Source organism: Macadamia integrifolia, chromosome 11 (genome assembly GCF_013358625.1).
Source record: "Macadamia integrifolia cultivar HAES 741 chromosome 11, SCU_Mint_v3, whole genome shotgun sequence".
Lineage (NCBI taxonomy): Eukaryota > Viridiplantae > Streptophyta > Magnoliopsida > Proteales > Proteaceae > Macadamia > Macadamia integrifolia.
In genome coordinates this window covers 18,128,114-18,138,523 of record NC_056567.1, presented here as the reverse complement: position 1 = coordinate 18,138,523, position 10,410 = coordinate 18,128,114, and the positions used below count along the sequence as shown (strand labels likewise).

At 39.4% G+C, this 10,410-nt stretch overlaps 1 non-coding gene across 1 annotated transcript; it reads left to right on the top strand.

Annotated features, from left to right (window-relative positions):
- The first annotated feature begins 562 nt into the window (after positions 1-562).
- Positions 563-669, top strand: LOC122094560. Its single transcript, XR_006144875.1, has one exon. It is a non-coding gene; the product is annotated as a small nucleolar RNA R71 (small nucleolar RNA).
- Positions 670-10,410: the final 9,741 nt, after the last annotated feature.

Here is a 10,410-nt window from a genome sequence, read left to right as displayed (position 1 = left end):
GAAAAGTATTTTGGAAAAAAGATTATTATGCAAAGGGAGGCCTTTGGGGTCCAGGTTGACCTTGATTATGAAAATTGGAAGGCCCTGCTTGGTTGCCCTGATTCCAAGAGAAATTTGGGTGATTTCTCCATCTTGGATTATAGGTGTTACTATATGGATTATTCTGGTATAAGGCATTAACACTATCATTAGAAGTGCCCCCTGAGGTATTGGGGTATTCTTCTATGACATGTTCAGGGGACTGGCACCAAGCACAAATCTTCACTAAACTGACTGATGATGGCTCTCTAGGAACAATAGCCTCAATCCTCTTGATTAGGCTATCCAAATGGGCTTCCTTGGCTACTATCCCATCCACAAAATATCATTTTCCTCTTATGGTTCTTTCACTCTCTTGGGTTGATTCCCACTCACAGTTTTGTCATCTAAGTCAAGTAATAATTCTCATACCTTTCCTTTATCTGTAAAGGATGTGAATCCCTCAGGACACATAGACTCTATCATTTGTTTAGTTGGGTAATCAATACCCTCATAAATTATTTGACATAAATACCATAAGTTTAGGCAATGGTGAGGGCATTCTTGGAGTAGATCCTTGAATCTCTCCATAAGTTTGGAAAAGGACTCACTAGGCTTTTGCCTAAACTGAAGGATATCACTTCTAAGCTTATTGGTCTTATGAGTTAGGAAAAACTTCTTAAGGAAGACAACTGTGAACTGTTCCCATAAGGTTATGGAATTTGTGGGTAACCCCTACAACCACTTCTTAGTTTGGTCTTTTAATGCAAAAGTAATAAACCTAAGCTTAACAGCATCATCAAAAAGCTATTGGATCTTAATTAGAACATATACATCTTCAAATTCCCTTAGAAATATGTATGCATCCTCAGAGGTCAACCCATGGAAATGGGGCAACATAGTGATGTATTGAGATTTGAGTTCAAAATTATTGCCCTGGGCTTGTGGTAGAGCTATACAGGAAGGTTGGTCTGTTCTAGTAGGGTAGAACCTATCTTTTAGAGCTTTAGGTGAAGGGTTTTGATGTTGGTCTCTTATATTGAAGAGTTTTAATGAGAAAAAATGTATAGGTCACTACTTGTTGGATCTCTTCTTTCTAACCGATTCTTAGTATTACGTACCCACCTAACACTCATGCAACAGAAAACTACACACAACTAAAGTCAGACAAGCACAAAAGAATAGATAGAATTATTTATTTATTTATTTTTTTGGCTTTTTGGGAGCTTACCGACAGGGATCCAGGGTTGCTCAGGTCAATTCCTGAGGTACTGCTATAGGGTGAAACCTGTCTTTATCATACTGTGACGCATGGTGACCTCCACCGATACAACTATTATTGTAAGTTGTTCTTCTCAGGAATTCAATAAAATAAAAGGAAAAAAAAACAAAGCAAACAAAGCACTCCAATTTACTAAAAGAAAGCGAAAAATAACATGGAACTGTCTCCCCGGCAACGACGCCAAAAACTTGTTTGAGATTTTAAAATGTAGCCGTAAGCGTGCGGATCAGTGTAGCTACGGGTCAAACACAGGGAGAGCAGCCACATTATTTTTTTGCTTCTTTTAATAATGCAAAAGTGAATCGATTAATAATTGTGATCTAATTCTAATTACCGTCCTAAACATATGTATCTAAAATAACATCCTAACCATTCGTTATCTAAGAATTTAAACACGCAAGCCACATAATTAAAATTAAATAAATAAATAGCTGAAAATAAACAACCCACACAATTAAAAAATAATAATAAAGGAAAAAAATGCTGAAATAAAAATAAAGTAAAAGAAAGGGGATAAAGTTAGAGAGAGGCTCACAAGTAGGTTTCTCTACTTAGCCTGAGGGATGCATCATAATATGAGCTTCCCTACTTGACCAGAGAGTCACTCTCACAATGGTTACTCTACCTGGATTTACGGAAAGGGAGACAATTAAAATAAAAACAATAAAATGATGGTTCTATGGCTAGGAGGGGCAAAGCTAACACATACACTAGCCATGAACCTTGGGGGAAAGGGATAGCAATAATGTAACGACTGAAATTAAAATCCTAAATTAAGAAAGAAAGGGTAGTCAAAAAAGAGAATGAGAGGGAGGATAGAAGACTACTGAAGGAGCCTACATACTTAAACTTCATCCCTTGAACTGAAAACTTGATCGATTTGAGATACAGTATAGTACTAAAAACCAGATCTGGAATAAACCAAATCTGAAATTTCTAGTACTAGAGAAAACAGATCTGAAGATAAAAATTGAACTTGAAAGACATGCTTTATAGCTTGTTCTTGTCACCTAGAACTAAGCCTAGAACTAGAACTTGAAAATTATAACTTCAATTATTTAAACAATAAAAATAAAAGACTGAATCAAAAACAAAAGTTCTTGCATTAATTGAATAAAAAGAACTTACAAAAGTGTTTAAAGCATAAACCTAGGACTAGAGCTAGAGAAAGAGAAAACTAGAGAAAGAGATAGAGCAACTAAGAAAAAAGCCTAAAAGAAAATGAAGTGCCTCCTCCCCTTGTGTTAATTCTATTATATAGAGAATAGGGGAGGGAAGCTAACGATTTTAGCTTCTAAAAAAAAAAAGATTTTTTTTTTTATCTTGTTGATGAAGTAGAGGAGAGAGGAGAGAAAACGTGTGGAGAGAGGTCTCCCACGATTTTTCTTGCCTTTTTCTTCCTATTTTTTTCTCCATTTTTTCTATTTTTCTCTCTCTTCTTGCACAAGAAACCCCCTTTGGCTGATTTTTCTTGCTTGGATTTGGATAATATTCTATTTTAATGAAAAATTCCATCCATGCCCTTGTCTTTTATTCTTTTTTTTTCTTCTTTACTATTTTTTTTTCTCTTTATTTTCTCTCTCTCTTCTTCAAACTTGCATACAACCATCTTGGCCAACCTCCTTTAAATGATGAGTAGGAGAGAGAAAATCTTCCAAAAAAAACCTCAACAAAATGGTAGCTAAGAGGTTCGAACTTGAGACCTCCTAATAATCAAGGGATTTTGCACACCACAACTCACCAACTACGCTAGGTAGTTGTTACCAAAGACAAATCTTCAATCACTTAAGGATGTGGTCCATCGATCCTTGTTGGCATTTGAAATATTCCTTATACCCTTGGGACAACTGCAGATGAGCTGGTTCTGCATCTCGGTTCAGTTCTGATCCATTATTCTTTTTCTGACCCGAAAAGAATAATCACTTATACGGTTGACTAAACGAATGTGTACTTGCAATTGAACACTTCCATCTTGCTTAGAATTTTATCCTCTTTGCAACCATGAAAAGAAATAGGACCTCTTTATGTGTAAAATTAGAGATATAGCAACTGATAGTCCTTAAGGCCTTAAAAATATAAAACCTGCAAAAAGAGAGTAAAACCCATGGTAGCTCCATTCTAAATATGTAAAATGTATGTTTTACTACACTAGATTTCACACATAAATGTGCTCATCATTCATTCATGAAGGGAAGGTGGTCTTAGTGGCCGGAGATCTTGAAGTGGTTAACACTTTGGCCAACATTGAAAATGGGGAAGAACAAGACCAGGAGGTGCAACTAAGTGGTTTTGAATTAGACACCACTTGTACAACCATTGCCAAAGAAGCTCCAAAGGAGAAAATCTCAGCTAACTATGAAGCCATCTGGAGTCTGCCAGTGAATCAGTTGAGGAAGAATAGGCAGTACTTTCCTGGCATGGAGCTTGGAAAATATCATCAAGGAGTTCCAAAGCAGCCTAGTTTGGTAGTGAACAAAGGGAAGAATGGTCTCGGGTACACTCCTCCAATTGTCAAAGGGCAGAAAGTGTTGAGGATGACTAGGAAGATCTCTATCTCTTACTACCCTACTCTCAATGGGTATTTTATAAAATGATAGGATTTCCCCTTTTGTGGAAATATGGAGCCATGGTTTGATGAAACCGTAGTAAAAATGCAACCAGGATTTGAAGTGTTCTTTCAAGACCAGTTTGACTTGGTGACTCATAAAGTTGAACAACCAAAAATGCTAGTCAATGAAGGTGATTAAGATAGCTGCATTATTGGGATAGCAGAAGTTACAATGATTGAAGATCGGTTCACCTCTGGTAACCTTACTCACAACACTAATCCAATCTAAAGAATTGCCAAGTCCTTGAGTCCTCTTAAAAAGGGAGTGGGAAAAGAAGATAAAACTCTCCTGGAGTCCACCACTTTTCATTGATGTGAAAGGCTTCATTTGCTCCCTCCTACAAGAGCCAAGGGCACAAGAGTTGCATGAGCTCAAGCCCCATCCTTTTGGAGGAAGAAGCACATATGCAAAACAGAGGAGAGCACAAAGGATGATGGTTTATATGTACTATGCCCAAACCAAATGCAATGGGATGGCTCGTGAAGGTGGTCAAAGATGTGACCAAGGCAATGAGATGGCATCCCTCAGCAGGTTCGAAAAGATGGACTTCATAGAAAAAGGATTGAGCAGTCTCCACCGATCTTCACCCCTTAGAAAGTTCGGCTTCCGAGAGCACGAGATTGATCAGCTGGTATTCATAAAGAAGCGGGCACCTGTCCAGAGGAACCATTGTGCCCCTGAAGAAGCAACTTTCTCAGAAGAAAAAGAAGGCCCTTTGCCACATCTCCTCATCCATCAGGCCACTAAACCACTTCTGAACTGGACAAGCATTGGAGAAAACTTCAAGTTGCTCATGCTATTGAGTCAACCAGGGTGATTATCCCTGGCAAAAGCATCAACCTAGTTATCGAGTTTGTAGTTGAGATTATTGTTTATGGTTCTGTGTCAACCTCCCCTCTTGAGAAGAGTCCCGAGTCCTTATATGTCGAGTCTGTTACTCCTTCTTTCATGAATGAAATTTCTAACTCCGAGTATGACTTGCCTCCTTTTTTCAATGATAATATTAATAAATATCAAGAATTAATAAAACAATGCAAACCAAAGAAAGCCCAACCCATCCATGAGGATACTCGAGTTATTAATCTAGGAACCGACCAATGCCTTCGAGAGGTAAAAATTGGCACTACCCTTGTTGACGAAGAAGTAGAACTAATGATTAATATTCTGAGGGAATTCCCTGAGGTCTTTTCTTGGTCTTACGAGGATATGCTTGGTAACAACCCCAACATCGTGCCGCATCGATTGCCGACTTACCTTGGGGCAAAGCCTGTAAAACAGAAGCTCCAAAGAATGATGCCAGAATGGAGTGAAAATATTAAGAGAAATTATGAAGCAATGGAATGTGGGGTTCCTATAGGTGGTGAAGCACCCCCATTGGTTGGCCAATATTGTACTAGTACCAAAGAAAGATGGGAAGGTAGGGATGTGCGTGGACTTCTGAGATCTTAACAAAGTGAGCCCTAAAAATGACTTCCCATTACCCCCACATTGACGTATTGGTAGATAACATGGTGAGGCATGCTTTTTTTCATTCATGGATGGATTCTCGGGATACAACCAAATAAGTATGCACCCAGAGGATCGTGAGAAAATAGCCTTCACCACTCCATGGGGACCCTATTGTTACAAGGTGATGCCTTTTGGACTGAAGAATGCCAGGGCAACTTATCAAAGAGCAGCCACGGCCATATTGCATGACATGATGAACAAAGATATGGAAGTCTATGTGGACGACATGATAGTAAAGTCAAAATATCGACAGGGGCATATTTCCTCACTAAGACGATTCTTCAAAAGAATCAAGAATTATCAACTGAAGTTGAACCCTTAGAAGTGTGTGTTTGGGGCAACGGAAAGAAAGTTGTTAGGCTTCTTGGTGAGTGAAAGAGGCATTGAAGTTGACCCTATCAAAATCAAGGCAATTCAAGGAATGCCCATGCCTTGGACTGAGAAGCAAATACGAGGATTTTTAGGTCACATCCAATATATTAGCATATTCATAGCTAAGTTAACTACAATCTGTGAACCAATTTTCAAGCTGCTGAAAAAGGATCAGTCCACAGAATGGACTGACCAATGCCAACAAGCCTTTGACAAGATCAAGGAGTACCTTATGAACCCACCAGTATTGACACCACCAGTGGAAGGAGAACCACTTCTGTTGTACCTATCCATGGGAGAATATTCCATGGGCTCTTTGCTAGCACAGAAGGAAACAGAAAAGGGGGCAGAGCATGCCATATATTAGCTCAGCAAGAAGTTTCTAGAATATGAGACCCGATACACATCTTTGGAAAGAACTTATGCTGCGTTGATTTGGGTAACTAAAAGGTTACGACACTATATAGTTTCCTATCCGGTGCATTTGATCTCAAAGATGGATCCCATTAAATATCTCTTCGAGAAACCGGCCTTAACAGGAAGGATGGCCCATTGGTTACTTTTGCTGTCAAAGTTTGACATCACCTATATTACTCAAAAATCTATCAAGGACCAGGCCATAGTTGATCATTTAGCTGCTCACCCCAGAAAAGATGGAAGATCCTTGGATGATGCCTTTCTCGATGAAGGAATCCAGCAGTAAAGGAAGAAGATATAGTTAATGAATGGTAGTTATTCTATGATAGAGCGGCCAATCAAAAGGGATGTGGTGCGGGAATATTGGTTGTCACTCCTGATGGTCTTTATTTGCCTTCTTCACTCCACCTCGACTTCCCTTGTACCAACAATATTTCCAAATATGAAGCCTCTGCTTTGGGGCTCAAAACTACTTTAACTATTGGGGTGAAAAGGATCAAGGTTTACGGTGATTCATCCATTGTCATCTGTCAGATGCAAGGAAAGTGGAAAACTGAGATGAAAAGTTGAAGCCATATCAAGAACATCTGGAAAACGTGATTGAACACTTTGAGAAGATCTTGTTTGAATACTTCTAGAGGGATAACAACAGGTTTGCTGATGCCCTTGCAACCTTGGCTTCTATGGTAGAGTGCAATCCTATGGCTAGAGTCTGACCATTTTTGGTAGAACAAAGAAGTAGGACCATTTATCAGAATTCCGTAAACTCTCTCAATGTGGATGGTCGGTCTTGGTTTGCTCACATAGTGGATTTCATCAGGGAAAGGAAGTACCCAGTTGAAGTAATTGATAGAGAGAAGAGGTTTCTGAGGAGATATGCCACCCAGTTTATTCTCCAAGAGGATTTGTTATACAAGAGATCCTATGACAGAATACAGTTGTTGTGTGTAGATGAGGAACAAGCTACAACTATCATGGAAAAAATTCATCAAGGTCTTTGTGGACCTCACATGAATGCCAAGATGTTATCTAAGAAGATCCTCAGGCTAGGATATTACTGGAACACAATAGAAGTAGATTACGTGGACTTTGTCAAGAAATGCCACAAGTGTTAGATATTTGCTAACATCATACATATCCCACCAACAGAGCTACATTCGCTCAGTTCACCTTGGCCATTCTCTACTTGGGGCATCGACATCATCGGGAAAGTCAACCCTAAAGCATCCAATGGCCACGAGTTCATCCAATAGCCATTGATTATTTCACCAAGTGGGTAAAAGCTCAGTCCTATGCAATCCTCACATCTGCTAAGGTGGCCAAGTTCATCCAGGAATATATCATTTCTCGATATGGAGTACCTCGACATCAAATCAGGGATCCCATTTTTGGGGCAAGACTGATAAAATTTGCACAAAGTTCGGTATCAGAAGGCATCGCTCTAGCACTTATAGGCCGCAGACCAATGGGGTAGTGAAAGTAGCCAACAAGAACATCAAAGTCATACTACAGAAAATGGCAAAAACACATAAGGATTGGCCTGATAAGTTACCCCTTGCCTTATGGGCATACCGAACTTCTGTACGATCCTCGACAGGGGCAACGCCTTTCTCTTTGGTAAATGGAGTTGAGGCAGTTCTACCCATGAAAATCCTGGTACCATCCTTAAGGCTACTCCTTGATAGTCAGCTACCTGAAGGAGAATGGATGAAGTCCAGACATAATGAGCTTAATTTTCTCGATGAAAGGCATATGAAAGCTATGGATAATCTAAGAATGGCTAGGGTCTTTAACAAGAATGTGAAGCCCCATCACATAAAGGTGGGCAAACTTGTTCTTTAAGAACAAAGAGCCCCAATTCATAATCTTAGGGGAAAGTTTAGGCCCAACTGGAGTGGCCCATTCACTGTCAAAGGAATTCTACTAGGAAAAGATGTGAAACTCGTAGACCACAACGGCAAAGAAATACCTGGACTGGTTAACATGGATTAACTCAAGCAATATTATGTCTAATAGGGTGAATAGCATAAACTACGTCGGACCGGATTCCTTTCGAGGGATACATAGGCAACTTGACATGTGCAAGGGCAGTCTCAACCATCTTAAGGCAATAAATTGGTTCCTAAATTAATAATCAAGGTATCTTAAAAGATCTTCATAGTTTGTGTCCCCCAAGAATCACCATTTGGTATGAAAGGCCATTAGGTATCTGTCATCCATCCATTGGTCGGTCACTTCTTATCCAGGATTCTATCCCCCAAGAATTGCCATTTGGCATGTAAGGCCATTAGGTATCTGTCATTTACCTATGGTCCGTCCATTCTTATCCAAGATTCTATCCCCTAAAAGAAAATCGCCACTCGGCACCAGTTTATCAAGGCCAGTTTATTCTCCACCCTTGATCAGTCAAAGTCAAAAGAAAAAAAGAAGAGATTGATGCAATAATGGTAAAGGTTTGTTTGAATCATTAGTTAATGAGTAATGCTTTGATAAATCATCATATTTCATTTTTTGTATTGGTTTTAGGAAAATTCATAGGCTCGTTGGATAAGACATTGAGGAAATGGACCTTAGACATAAATATGAGGGCTTTAGGATTGCTAGAATCCATAAATGTGTCATTTCTTGGCCAAGTTGGATGTGTGAAGCTACATCACCAATTACTCTGACAGGTGCTTGAACACTGGGATGCCAACCTACATTTATTTTGATTTGGATTAGCGAAGATTCGCCCAACTCTTAAAGAATTTCAGGTTTGTATGCTATCTCCACCCAAAGGCATTTTGTTCCAACCCTATTTGGAGAAAGATTGCTTAGAGGAAATTCAAGATTTCTTTGGATGGAAAGAAGAAGAAGTAAAGCAGTTTGTCAGGTATGGAAAGATTTACATGCTGAAGGTGGCTCAGATCTTCATCCAATATCTACCAATGGGAGGAATCCATTAGCAGCGATCCCTAGATGCTTATTTACTTTGCATGATAGCTCATTATGTTCTCTGCACTCCCGGCCATGATGCACCATCTGTTCTGATTGAGGTAGTAAAACAGCTGAAGAAGGGAGGTGACATCGTCCTTACAATTCTTGCAGAAACGTTCAAGGGATTTGATGACATAAGCTATGGCCATAGATTCAGACTAGATCATTATTATGGGAGTCTTGCTATTTTTTAGATTTGGCTCCTCGAGAAATTAAAGCTCACCACACCATTAAGGGGAAGCCCACTTGGAGTTTTTTGTTACCGGGATAAGAGAGAAGTTCCAAAATTCAACCTTATCACCGATTGGGAAAAGTACTTACAGGAAAGGACTATGCAGGATATCGCATGGAGGTGCCCAGGGTAGCCACAAGATTTTTTTATAAAGACCCCTGGCCACAACTGTGTCAGATTGATGGGATTGACTCACATGACCTTTTATTTGCCTATGTACATCAGTCGACAATACGGGTTCGAGGAGACGGACCCAGAACAGTTAGTGAACTTTCACCCACCTCAAGAATTGTCTCCCCACCTAGTTATTTACCTCTTTTGTCTGTGGTAGGAAAGTTATCCCCCTTTTCATGAAATTCACTTGGTAATGGAATGAGGAAGTATTTGGATTTTCGTGTTATCCCGATTATTCTAATTATGACTTGAGTTATGGAATTGATTGTGCCTAAGCATTGCAAGCAAACAAACAAAAAAAAAAAAGAAAGAAAGATTTTCTTTGTACCAAAAGTAAGTTTTCATAGAGATGCTGAAATAAAATAATGAACAAATAAGGGGAGGGAAAAAGATAAAAGAAAGAAAATATCTATGTGCTTGTGTTTGTAGGGAATATATGAACAAATCCCTATTGGTCAAAAGCCATCATCTAAATCGTACTCTGAACCATTCTCATGAAGCATCGGGGAATCCATAGATGCTACTCCAACCTGCTCTAGCCTCTGGGTCAGGTCTTCAATCAGTGCACCTTGCTAGGCAATCTCCCTATCCTTGGCAACTATCACCTTGCACAGGCCATAGTGCATCCTCCTAATCTCAGCATAGACCTCTAAGGACACCTAAGAAAGAGCATATTAGCCAAAGGAAGTTAAGAGCTAATTGAAAAATGATCAGATACTCACATAATCATAAGGAATAGGCAGCCAAAGGGAAGTGTCTACATCTATGTTCAGCTCCAGAAGATGAAGGAGACTGGGGTTGGCCACGTTGGGATAGGTCTA